General features: G+C 45.6%; 1 protein-coding gene across 2 annotated transcripts in view; it reads right to left on the bottom strand.

Moving 5' to 3' along the window:
- ADAMTS6 (ADAM metallopeptidase with thrombospondin type 1 motif 6) overlaps positions 1-2,935 on the bottom strand; it is a 280,546-nt gene extending 277,611 nt beyond the window's left edge. For both annotated transcript variants that reach the window (XM_075839116.1, XM_075839124.1), the window contains exon 1: positions 2,621-2,935. The gene's annotated coding sequence lies outside the window, so the exon portion shown is untranslated. The remainder of the gene's footprint in view (positions 1-2,620) is intronic.
- Between the last annotated feature and the right edge of the window lie 10,150 nt (positions 2,936-13,085).

The raw sequence follows: 13,085 nt of genomic DNA, 5'->3' as shown, positions 1-13,085 counted from the left end.
TATTTTCGGATGTAATTCGGGGCAAAAACGCCCGAATTACGTCCGTAAATAGGCCGTGTGAACATACCCTTACAGTGACACCTGCCATACAACAAGATGAAATGTTCTGTATTGCAGCACCCATCTGTGAATTAGTATGACGCAATGGGGTCGAGACGTGATGGCTGTATGATGAGGTATGAACCATTCAACAGAAGACAAACATCCCCCATGTCCCTACTATTTGGCTTGGCCTAGACAGGCTACATTCAAGCTCAAGAGTTAAAACAAGAATTGTGATCACAGGGCCTCTTGTAACTCCATTAGGGACAATGGAGACTGCTCTGTCTTAAGCCAACAGTCACATAGCATCACAAGTAGTCATAGATATCGTCTGGTCCCATAGACAATATTGAAAAGCAACTTTAAATAAATGCAACATTTTTTGTCTTCTTGCAGAAGTCTAACTGGTCAATTCAACAGAACAGTAGGCGATATTGCCTTGTACTTTCATCCATAAAGCATTGCCCCCCCCCCCCCCCTATCTTACTTATTATGGACACTATAAAGATAAGCATTAATGGGAATAAATAATAATGAGGATCCCAAAGACAACATAACATATTTTAATTCTAAATTATGCCATATATAATATTAGTCATTGTGACATGTGGACAGAACACAAAAAAAACAAAAACATTTAACAAAACAAAAACAGAACCCGCCGTCTCGTCTGTATATTAAAGAGCAGACAGTTCTACTACGTTGGCTTTCACTTGCCATACATTATGTAACACTATCACTAAAAGACCATTTCCTTCTTAATTCTTCATGAACTTTGCTATTTTCATAAAGTGGAGAAAATTGCAACCACATACGGGGGGGGATGCAGGCATCTAGCCTAGCTCCAGCTGATCTTCCCTTTACCATCCATCAGCAGCGCTAAATCTATTTGGATAAAACGCGTGTGACCCAGACAGCTGGCACCATCCCAAACTGCCTTACACACCGGCAGCTCAGATAATAACAATCCTTCTCTATACTCCTCACCATCTACAGTGCAAGACTGGAAGACATTAGCAGATCCCTAGAAACACATTGTATACAGGTATATGAGGCATTGACTATATATCCACTGTTCAATGGACTACAACTACTAACATCCACCACAAGCCTGGGAGTAATAGTATGAAACCATCTTGACAGCCAGGCAGCTGTCCAAGACTATGCTACCCAGCTGTAAGGCAAGTGGACCGGAGAAGTAGACATACAACCACTGCAGGCAACTATGTTACGCCAACGTTGTCAGTATGGCACCTATAAATTGCAGTATAAACCTACATCTGCAGAATAGAGAAGTAAAAACCGCTAATGACCCTATAAATTATTCTTTACAGTCACAACAGGACTGGCTGCCTTGTAGGTCCCGTAGAACTCTGGCACCCAAATACAATGTCTAGTGAAAATCAGCTTGGGAGCAAGGGGGGTTGAGTGTGGGGTTCAACCTCACATAACCCCTCTATATACATTCTCCTCCAATTCAGCCCTCCACAGACAAAATGTGTACTCCCTATGATCACTGCAGCATAAATACACACACATATCTGAGACGCTGTGGTGTTAGAAGTCTCTTAGATCCCAAGTGGCCAGATGAAAATGAAAACCACACTCTTCCATCTCTTTGATTAGTCTATTAAGAGCTTAACATATCCTAGAGCATCAGACTGAGCGAACACATTAATGCTGCCCGCCTGAGTCCAGACACAAACTATGCACTTGTCTGACTGACTGACTTCTTAAGTAGACTTTTTTTTTCCTTTAATACATGAAGCATAAAACTTGGCTTCATTTCCACTCCTTAAGTACTGAACTTTTTTTTTCCTTCACTACCACTGTAGATTGCAAGCTCCCTTCTCATGATTTAGCATCTCAATGCTTATCTACACTGCTGACCTCAAGTTAGATGGTAAGCTCTCTGACACTTGCTTCTTACCTTTTACACAGATCTACAGTGCTGACCCCATATAATTAGAGTGCAAGCTCCCTGACACTTCTTCCCAATGGCATTTCATGTCTACATGGCTGACCTCATCGAATTAAATTGCAAGCTCTGTGGCACTTCCTTCTTATCTTTTAAACATTATTCAGCCTTTAATTCTATAGCTATAAGGTTGACCCCATAGAATTAGATTGCAAGCTCTGTGACACTTCCTTTTAGCCTTTATTACTATAGATACAGGGTTGACCCCCTATAATTATATTGCATGTGCTTGACCCTCCCATTATTCAGCACCTCACTCCATATCTACACTGCTGACCTCAAACAATTAGATTGCAAGCTCCTTTTAATAGCGTACTATTCTGATATCATATGGACAGACTGCAAGATCATTGAAAGTTGTAACTTTTTCAGCAGTATTAAAGTGTTTAAGAAACAATGTAACAATAATAAAACACATCTAAAACAATACAACTACAATGATGACATAAATACTGACATGGCATGTCCCCAAATCACCAATCACACGGCCATAGCATGCCATCCAGGCAGTGCAATGGTTATGCCAATGCATCAGAGAGGATATACAGCACATAAAGGCAGTGGTAACGTATAGGATGTATAGGAGTAGTTGTCTCTTACCTCTTTCATGTTCTATAGTGGCAATAAGCACAGACACTGCCCATTCACTGTGTATTCCCTGTGCAGACACCAGACATAGCCTCCTCCAGCAGCATCCAGCAGCAGCCCTGTCCTGGTGCCACCACCATCCTCTGGCACTTATACAGGGGTAATACAGGGGTGATCACAGTGCTGGCAGCATTATGCAGCTGTAATTATTATTATTATTATTATTGGTTTGTGTGTGTTTTCCTGCCTTGCCTTGTATGAGCAGCTTTCAGTGCAAGTGCATGTGGCTGTGGAGAGAGAGAAGAGAGTGCAGAGAGCCCTGTGCAGGAGCTGGAGCGGCCACTCATAGCTCACTATCGGCCCGCAGCCAACTTTAGGTCTCATCAGTTTTTTTGGCAGCTCAGCAAGTGGGAGGGAAGAGTGACGTCACTGGTTCCCCCCTTCCCTACCAGTGCGCGTGCGGCTCAGTGCTGGGCGGGGGATGGGGATGGAGGGGTGCAGGCAGGGGAGGAGGACGGCGGCGACGACACGGTCCTGCTGTTAGTGCTGGGCTGCCGGGACACTGGACAGTGGGGTCCCGGGCAGCTCACCCTGCAGCGGTGCAGGTTTATGTTGAAGGACTGCACTTGACTGCATTAGGTTTGTGGTGTATAGGCTTTTGTCACGTATAATGCAGAGTTCTGCTGTATACACACACATATATATATATTACACACACACGCTGGACAGAAATGTAAAGATAATTGAACCATAGTGTTTCCTGTAGGGGTAGTGTAAGGGCTTATCCACACGAAGCGTAATTGCTGCGTATCTTCCATCCGGAATTTCGGACAGGAAAAATGCAGCAGAATACAGTGGCAGCAAAGTGGGTGAGATTTAACAAATCTCATCCACACGCTGCGTAAAAAACTCAGAAATTGGCCTGCAGTGCGTAATTTTCGGACCGCAGCATATAAATTCCTGCTGCAGAAAGAGGACAGAATTGCTGCGATTTTCATAGATGTCACCATCTCCCAACATTGAGAAAAACGCAGCAAAATCCGCATCGTTTTCTGCCGTAAAAGCCGCAGGAAATGGTGCGTTTTTGCCATAGCGGAAAGTGCAACTTTTAACAGAATTGCTGTTTTTAGCAGCAATTCTGTTGTGTTGACAAACCCGAAGTCTGTCATTGGGATGATAAAAATAAAATCATAGCTCTGTCTTTACCGACTGGTCATGTACCCATAATATCACCCATAGCACCTGCATTAAGAAACAAGCTACAGTGCCCCCAGAGTACCGGATAGAGTGTTCCCCATATATAGTGCCAGCCAGAGAGTCCAACTTAAATAATTGCAGCAAGAGCGTTCACCCATAAATAGTACCAGCCAGTGCGTGTCCCCTTGACAATAGTAGCTAGTGTTCCCCCATAAATAGTACCAGCCAGAAAGTGCCCCATAACAATAGCAGCTAGTGTTCCCCCATAAATAGTACCAGCCAGAAAGTGTCCCATAACAATAGCAGATAGTGTTCCCCCATAAATAGTACCAGCCAGAAAGTGTCCCATAACAATAGCAGCTAGTGTTCCCCCATAAATAGTACCAGCCAGAAAGTGCCCCATAACAATAGCAGCTAGAGTATTCCCCATAAATAGTACCAGCCAGAAAGTGCCCCATAACAATAGCAGCTAGAGTGTCCCCCCCCCCATAAATAGTGCCAGTCAGAGTGCCCACTTTACAATGGCAGATGTAATGTACTCCATAAATAGTTCCAGCCAGAGTGCTCCCTTAACAATATTAACTAGAGCTCCCCATACATAGTGCCAGCCAGAGAGTGCCCCCTTAATAATTGCAGCTAGAGTGTTCAGCTATAAATAGTACCAGTCACAGAGTGCCCCTTAACAATAGCAACTAGGGAGTTTCCTCAAAAATAGTACCAGACAGAAAGTACAATAGCAGCTAGAATTTTGCCCAAAGTAGTGCCAGAAGATGAACTCGAGCCCTCTTTTAGGTGAAATCTGCAAAAAGGGGATTTGTTTGACTAAGGCAATATTCAGAGAACAGTAACGTTACGGACCCAATTCGGTCTCTGTCAAACTCTATTGCTGCTGATCAATAAAAATAAGGTCCCCAGAGAGAGAGAGCGCTGTAGAAAAGGGTAGCTAGTACCATGGGTATGCGTATCCGGATTGTGTCCGAAACTTTACTTTTCTCTGAATATTGCCTTATTCAAATAAATCACCTTTTTGCAAATTTCACCTAAAGGAGTGCTTGAGTTTATCTTCTAAAACTTTACGGGGTGTAAACCCTACCTATAGCACCGAGACAACCTGCAGCGTGCCACAGATTTGATCTACATAAGTAGTGCCAGACAGAGAGTGCCCCCTTAACAATAGCAGATGGAATGATCACCATAAATAGTTCCAGCTATTGTGTCTTAACAATAGAAGCTGGAATGGTGCCCATAAATATGGGGCTGTCATCTGCGGCCCGCGGGACACAGAGCCGCTAGTAGCGTCTCTGCTCCCAGACTCTGGAATTCCCTGACATCGCTGACCACATATGAACAGCGATGTCTGGGGCTTCCCCAGAGCTGGAGTCCCGTGCAGAGCGCTAGTATAGGCTCTGCTCCGGGACTCTGTGGAATTCCCTGACATTGCTGTCCATATATGGACAGTGTGTCAGGGACTTCCCCAGAGCGGAGTCCCGGGCAGAGCGCTACTATCGGCTCTGCTCCGGGACTCTGTCGAATTCCCTGACATCGGTGTCCATGTTTGAACACCCGATGTCTGGGGCTTCCCCAGAGACGGAGTCCCGTGCAGAGCGGTAGTATAGGCTTTGCTCCGGGACTCTGGAATTCCCTGACATCGCTGTCGATATATATGGACAGTGTGTCAGGGTCTTCCCCAGAGCGGAGTCCCGGGCAGAGCGCTAGTATAGGCTCTGCTCCGGGACTCAGTGGAATTCCCTGACATCACTGTCCATATATGGACAGTGTGGCAGGGTCTTCCCCAGAGCGGAGACACGGGCAGAATGCTAGTATCGGCTCTGCTCCGGGACTCTGTGGAATTCCTTGACAATTGTGTCCATACATCGACAATGATGTCAGGGGCTTCCCCAGAGCAGGAGTCCCAGTGATGTCAGGAGCACTGCTGGAGTCCCAGGAAGAGCCTACTAGTGCTCTGCCCGGGACTCCAGCCCTGGGGTTGCCCCTGACATCTCTGTCCATATATGGCGCTAGAAGTGGCTCTGCTCCGGGACTCCAGCTCTGGGCAAGCCCCTGACATCACTGTGGCAGCATCTGCGGAGGGCACAGTGGCAGCATCTGCGGTGGGCACTGTGGCAGCATCTGCGGAGGGCACTGTGGCAGCATCTACGGAGGGCACTGTGGCAGCATCTACGGAGGGCACTGGCAGCATTTACAGAGGGCACTGTGGCAGCATCTACAGAGGGCACTGTGGCAGCATCTACAGAGGACACTGGCAACATCTACAGAGGGCACTGTGGCAGTATGTACAGAGGACACTGGCATTATCTATGGGTGTGCTGCATTATCTGCAGAGGGCACTGTGGCATTATATAGGGGTGTGTTAAATTATCTACAGAGGGCACTGGCAGTATCTACGAAGGGCACTGTGGCAGTATCTGCAGAGGGCACTGTGGCAGTATCTGCAGAGGGCACTGTGGCAATATCTGCAGAGGGCACTGCGGCAGCATCTGCAGAGGGCACTGAGGCAGCATCCACAGAGGGCACTGCGGCAGCATCCACAGAGGGCACTGCGGCAGCATCCACAGAGGCCACTGCGGTGTTATAGTAGTTCAAATAACTAATTGATTTACAATAATTTTGTATTGTATCAAATTTGAAAGTAATGCGGCCCGTCAACTTCCCATTTTTTCTATATGCGGCCCACTTACCCGGCCGAGTTTGAGACCCCTGTCCTAGACAGTCCGTAATGATTGTCAAGTATGCCGCAGTTAATATTTTTAGGATTTCACATCGGGTCTAATGCCCTATTCAGACTGCGGCTAGCAATGGTCGGCCCTTACATTGCCATCATTTGCCTATAGTTTACATAGGCTCAAGGGGTTACAAGCTGCATTAGTAAAGAGGACCTGTTACGAGGTCCTACAAAGTGAGTTAGTAGTCTCACCTAATAGCCGCTGTGTCTGAGTCCAGCGGTGTTTGTCCTGCACTTGAGTGTCCCCCGTTTCTGATCTTTGGACCCCTCTATATTTAGCAACCAATATGGAAATGACCCGCTGTCTAGCCAATTTGGTTTGGACGCCAGCGATTCTCAATAGGCGGAGCTACCGGTGAGCCTCTGACACTGACCTATCAGCGTCAGGCTGTTTCCTACAGACAGTCGTAGAGCAGCGTCATCGCGTGAGTCAGTCTTTAGCCAGCGTCGTCTCACACCATGATGCTGGCCTAGGACTGTCTTTTCCATATTGGTTGCTAAATAAAGCAGGGTCCATAGCTCAGCAATGGTGGGGACGCACAAGTACAGGACAAACACAGCTTAAGCACCTACTAACTCACTTTGTAGGACCGTGACAGGTCCTCTTTAAATGACTATTACATGCATATAGCCATTTAAAGGGGTATTGCCATCATCAGAAGCATTTTGACCCCACAGGTGTTTCATAGAATTTATTATAATTGGGCACGCTGTAGGGTTCAGAGGGGAGGGACTGCCATTTGGCTTTTGGAGCATGGATTTTGCTTGGTTGTAGTTTTGTTTCGAGTATTACTCGTATTTCAGTTTATAATGTGGGGGTACATGTAAGCTGGGCAAAGTACATCAGGGGCATAGTCAGGGGGTATAATAATGGGTTAAAAAAAAAACAATAAAATAATCCATAGATGTGTGTTACGCTGTGACACAATCCTTTCTGCGCAGGCCGGTGTCAAACTGATAAATATCCATCCTTATCCCCCTTCTGGTCCACACTCCGCACCTTTGCAGTTTGCTGGGAAGTGTTGTCCTGGTATGATACGGGCACCCTTGCTTCCAGCAGATATGTTTGGGCCCCACACTTCCTGGTTCCCAAATTTTAATGCCTTGATAATTCACCTCTCGAAACAGAAGAAATGTTCCCCTCGGGCCAGCACAACGGAATATTTTTTATTTCCTGACTTATTGGAGCCTTAACTAATCTTATTTTTTGATAGACGTAGTGGTATGAGGGCTGGTTTTTTGCAGGACAAGCTGTAGTTTTTATTGGTGCCATTTTGGGGTACATGCGACTTCTTGATCACTTTTTATACTATATTTTGGGAGGCCAGGTGACCAAAAAGTTTTTTAGTTGTTTTTTTACACAGAGTTCACCATGCGTTATAAATTACATGTTAACTTTATTCTGCGGGTCAGTCCGATTCCGGCGATACCAAATTTATAGCACTTTTTGATGTTTTACAACTTTTTGTACAATAAAATTACTTTTGTCAAAAGAATGTATTTTTTCTGTCGCCAAGTTGTGAGAACCATAACGCCGTTCATCGCGTGGAATAAATACCATAATATTTTTATAGTTCAAGCTGTTACGGTCGCGGCGATGCCAAATATGTATGGTTTATTTATTTATTTTTTTCAATAATAAAGGACTTGATAAGGGAAAAGGGCGATTGTATTTTATTTTATTTTATTACTTGAAACTTTTGTTATAACACCCAAAAAAAAAGTGCCTCAATAGAATAATTTGGTCAAACACCAAAGTCATAGTTTAAACACATATGCAGAAAATCAGTGTTAAATGACCCAAACATTTTCAAAATAAAATAGTTTTTATTGAGACATTATAAAAATACAATAATAGCATCAAAAATTGATTAAAATATAAGTCCCCACAGTAAAGAAAGTACAGAGTGGGCTACTGGCCATAACATCTATACCATACAGAAGTACATTGTAAATAAACAGCCATGATGAGTCGCATAACAAAAATAAACAACTGTGAAATAGACCATCAGAATCGATAGACAGAACTGGCAAGGTAGCCAAAAAAAAGAATAAAAGAGACGTTGACAGACCATGCAGATATACAATGGGGTAAAGAGTAGCGATGTGCCAGGAGCCCACTTACACTACTGATTGAGCAGAATCCCTGTTGCTGATAATCAACGGGGATTCCGCTCAAGGAGTAGCCACTGACGTCACTGTCCATACATGGACAGTGGAGTCAGGGGCTCCTCCGTGAGGGAATCCCCGGCCACAGCATCCGCAATTCTCTGGCCGGGGATTCCTCTGCTTCAGTGGGGGTAGCTTAAGTGGTATCTACAGGGGAAGGGGGGTAGGACTATATACAGTGGGGGTGGCGCCATCTACAGGGGGGCACTGTGTGGCGCAATCTACAGGGGGTGCTGTGTGGCGCCATCTACAGTGGGGTGCTGTGTGGCGCCATCTACAGGGGCGCTGTGTGGCGCTATCTACAGGGGGCGCTGTGTGACATCTACAAGGGGTACTGCGGCATTATATACAGAGGGCACTGCGGCATTATATACAGAGGGCACTGCGGCATTATCTACAGGGGCATGTGGCACTAAATACAGAGGGTGTGTGGCACTATATACAGAGGGCACTGCTGCATTATTTACGGAGGGCACTGTTTCATTATCTATACATGAAATTCATCTTTTTTTGTAAAAATTTGTCAAAAACTGAAAACACGGAACGGATGCAAAACGGCCGTCAAAAACTGACCTAGATGGCTGTTTTAACAGCCAACACCCGAACCCTGTTGTGTGAATCCCTGCGTGGTGGGTAGGAGATGCAGGGTGGTATTGGGTAGCTGTAAAGGAGCCAAAAACTATCTACTCCCTGAAGTTATGGCGAGTATTTGGCGTCTTTTCAGGCTCCCATGGCTGCTTCGAAGATCTGATCTGAGGTCAGTGGACAGCAGCTGCCTTCTGGGCTCTCTCTCTCTCTCTCTTGGTGCCGGCCTTGGCGCTGCGCTAAATATGACACATGACATTACAATGTGTGTATCAGACTTCAGTGTAGCGCCAAGGCTGGAGCAGAGAAGGAGAGCCCTGACATGGAACACAACAAGCATCTAATCTATCATGTATCCAATCTATTATAAACTATCCACCACTCTTATAAAATTGGCACATTTTCAGACCCTAGACAACATTTTGTGGACCGTTGTGTTAAAAACGGATGGTAAAAACTGATGACAACTAACGACAATTGATGACAACTGATGGTTTTGTAGTAAATCTCGTGAAAAAGCCTGATGGCAACTGATTTTTGCATCAGTTTTTGCATCAGTGACTCCGCTATTGATTCTGTCGGAAAACCGGAAACCTTCCGGAATGGTGACAAACGGAAACCATTTGCAATGTTTCCGTGATCACTGAGATCAATGGTGACTGAAACGGAAGCTGTGCTTTCCCTTTCACTTTCCGTTGCGGGGTTCACCCGACGGAAACCTCTGACGGAACCCCGGAACGGAAATGAACGGTGATGTGAACAGGCCCTAACTCTGTCATCCCCAACCGTTTACCATGAGGGAACTCCCCAACCGTTTACCATGAGGGAACTCCTGGAAACCGTTTTCCCATCCTGAGGAACCCCTTCACTCCTGTCATCCTGGTAACACGCACACGGAACCCCATTACGAGGACTACACATACATTTTTTATAAGTCCTATCCGTCTGTCTAACATCACATTTATTACATACACTACAATGAGCTTTGCACTTATCTCAGCACGACTAGATACAGTCAATGTGAGGGGAAAATGAAGCATGAAATAGTTTAGACCTGTTGAATGTTTTGTCCAACACATGCCAAGCATATTTAAATAAACTGAAGATCAGTTTTCTGCCAGGGAACCCCATGTTCTATAGTACCCTGTCTTGGAAACCCTGTTTGGGCTGAAAACAAGGAAATTATATATTTTTTATTAGTGGTAAGATTAATAAGATAAAACTGTACCATATCCGATGGCCCCTCACTTTTCAACACCAGACCGTTCATCTCCTACACCCAAATAGATTTATTTTTTTTGCATTATGGCTCTCGTTCACTCATTGATTTAAAGGGAATTTTCAGATGTCAGATGCCGTTAGTTCGCATCCTTTTGCTTCTACTCCTCCACTGTTTTGCAACAAATTCTATACAGAAGGCATCCAACCTTATCTTCACCATTTAACGTTTAGATCAGCAGATTGACCGTCCACTGACGTCTGCCATCTCGAGTGAAAAAAAAGGGCTATATTAAAAACACTATGGTAAGTGCCCAAATGTAGCAAAGACGTGGATAGAAAACAGAATTTAATAAGATGTGCAATACATTTCAACCCAGCACCAGGGTCTTCGTCAGGCATGCTGAGGAGGAAGGATCGGGCATGTTGGATTTTGGTATGCTTGATCCTTTGTTCACCCAGGAGATAAGCACTGTCAGTGGGGTCTGGCAATGACTTTTTGACTTCTGCTTATTAAATTAAACATTTAGCCAATACGAGGGGGAGTCAGGAGGGATACTGTATGGCTGGCTATAGCTACATACAAAGCTGACCGCTGCCTCCCAGAGGCGCAACTTGAAGCTCCTGGGCCGCAAAGCATCCTGGTCCATGTAGCATATTTATATTGTACCATATTAATGTAATATTAATCAGTGTACTAGTCTCCGATTACTCACAACTATGCAGGGTGTACATAGAGAAGGTGAGGCTCAACCTGGTTCTTGTTCAGGTCAACAACCCCCATCATGAAAAAGTGGAGACTGGTGCTGGTTTGTAACACTTTCCTTTTATCCATTATTGGAGAGACGAGTGGTACGACCCTTAGGCCAGTTCCACCTTCTTTCATATTTTTACCATCAGAACAGAAATTAAAACCTTCGGTGCAATATCAAATACTGAGCATTGCATCAGCGATAAATGAGGCTAAAGATACATCGTAATGTGTCGGAAGGGGTTTAGTGGCCATTATCTTATATGAACCTCTAAAGCAGGGCCAGACTGGCCATCTGGCGATTCTGTCAAATGCCAGATGGGCCGGTGTCCTCAGTGGGCCACTCTCTTCTTCCTCACTGGCCACAGGCTTTTTTCTCCCTGAGCGGTGCATTGCGCACACTATGCACTTACACTGCCTACTACCGTTACTGATAATGTAGTGCAGCAAGTGCACTGTGCAGCTGCAGGGCCGCACTCTCTGAACTCACTGCAACGCTCCAGAGCAATAGAAGATGGAGCAGTTGTAGAAGCGCTGGACCTTCTGTGGAGCCTGCTGGTTGCTTTTGAATACAGCCAGGGCTCTGTCTTCAGTGTGCTGCAGCAGTGGCAGGACCCACTGAGATCCTGTCTCCTCCTCCCAGCTCCTTTATGTAACAAGATACAGATTGCTCCGTAGTCGGCACTGACAGGAGGGGGAGGGTAGTCTGCCGATTAAGGCCTCATGCACACGAACGTAAAAACGCCCGTAATTACGGGCCCATAGACTTCTATTGGCCAAGGGTACCTTCCCGTATGCTTACGGTAAGGTGTCCATGCCGTTGAAGAATATGGAACATGTCCTATTTCAGGCCGTAATAACGGCACGGGCAGGCCCATAGAAATCTATGGGGCTCCCGTAATTACGGATGGCTACATGTGTGCACCCGTAATTATGGGAGAGTTGCTAGGCGACGTCAGGGGATAGTCACTGTCCAGGGTGCTGGAAGAGTTAACTGATCAGCAGTAACTCTTTCAGCACCCGGGACAGTGGCTACCGCTGGAGTTAATAGTATTAAAAGTTAACTTACCTGCTTCTTCCTCCAGTACGGCCTCCCGTGATGACGTTTCATCCCATGTGACCGCTGCAGCCAATCACAGGCTGCAGCGGTCACATGGACTGCTGCGTCATCCAGGGAGGTGGGGCTGGATGTCAAAAGAGGGACGCATCACCCAGACAACGGTACGTATGAACTTCTTTTACTTACAATCGCTGCGGAAACTCTGCCCGAAAGGGCTGCCCCTTCTCTCTTTCCAGCACTGATGGAGAGAAGCGGCTGCTTAATCATGCAGAGAAAACGGGTCCGTAAATATGGGTGGAATACAGGTTTGAATACGTGTGCATGAGGCCTAACACAGCAGTAGAGTTAAATAACGAGTCTTCTGTCCTCTGCCCCCTATTGCTGCTGTCCTCTGTCCCCCAGGTGCTCTTTCCTGTCTTCCCCCCTCCCAGCTCATTTCTCCTGTTCTTTGCACGCCCAGCTGCTGATTTACTAATGGCCCCTTCTACCCCTCTTCTGGGATCTGACAGTGGGTAATTGCCCCTGCTTCTTAAGGTTTCCTACATGTCAGAGGTCCTGAAATCAGCTATGCGCAGAAAAGGTAAATGTCTGTGAAATGTGTGTGTATAAATTATGTAATTGTGTGTATAAATACTGTATATGTGTATAATGTATATACTTTGTATATGTGCATAATGTGCATACAGGTATGTAATGCCTAATTCATACATATGTGTGTGTGTAATGCCCAATTCACATCACATTATTGCCCCAC

This window comes from Rhinoderma darwinii, chromosome 1 (genome assembly GCF_050947455.1).
Source record: "Rhinoderma darwinii isolate aRhiDar2 chromosome 1, aRhiDar2.hap1, whole genome shotgun sequence".
NCBI lineage: Eukaryota > Metazoa > Chordata > Amphibia > Anura > Rhinodermatidae > Rhinoderma > Rhinoderma darwinii.
The sequence above is the reverse complement of the archived record's forward strand: the minus strand, read 5'-3'. Positions and strand labels throughout refer to the sequence as shown.